Below are 587 nucleotides of genomic sequence, written 5' to 3'. Positions count from 1 at the left end.
ACGTCAAATGCTGTGCGTTGATTGACAGACTGGGTGGACTTTGCAAACTGTAAAGTGATGTCCAAACATGCAGGATGAGATGTGTAAGGAAGATGTGAAACGAAACAGCATGGGTCTCTGGGCACCCATGGAGCACCACTATCGTCCAGAGGCATGCTGGTCCCATGGAGGACAGAGAGGAACAAGTCAGTTACTCGGTGTGTTCTGGGACCCTATTCAGAGATATTAATCATGATCGCTTGCTTCTTGAAAATTCCTTTTCCATCCTTGCTCTTCTCTCCTTTGAGCTGCTGAGTAGGCCTGGGCTTATGCCTCAAGAAAGCAATGTGACAGTGGATAGCACAGAGGAAAATGTCCCACTCTAGTTGTTGAATTTAAAAATCCAGGGCCCTTGAAGAACAGAAAGGAGCCATGGATTAGAATATGGGATAAAAGGGACCAGCACATAGTGTAATGGTTACATTGCTGGACTCCCATGTAGTCCACCGTGGTTTGAGTCCCAGACCCAACAACTTAAAACTCATGCCAGGCACGTGTGTGTGTGTGTGTGTGTGTGTGTGTGTGTGTGCGTGCCCAAGCTCCTGAGG

At 47.7% G+C, this 587-nt stretch overlaps 1 protein-coding gene across 1 annotated transcript in view; it reads right to left on the bottom strand.

Moving 5' to 3' along the window:
• The window catches only part of SLC28A1 (solute carrier family 28 member 1), a 44402-nt gene that overhangs the window by 37117 nt on the left and 6698 nt on the right, over positions 1-587 (bottom strand). The gene's annotated exons all lie outside the window — the stretch shown is intronic.

Source organism: Tupaia chinensis, unplaced genomic scaffold (assembly GCF_000334495.1).
Source record: "Tupaia chinensis unplaced genomic scaffold, TupChi_1.0 Scaffold000359_1, whole genome shotgun sequence".
Taxonomy (NCBI): Eukaryota; Metazoa; Chordata; class Mammalia; order Scandentia; family Tupaiidae; genus Tupaia; species Tupaia belangeri.
This window is presented reverse-complemented; position numbering and strand designations above follow the sequence as displayed.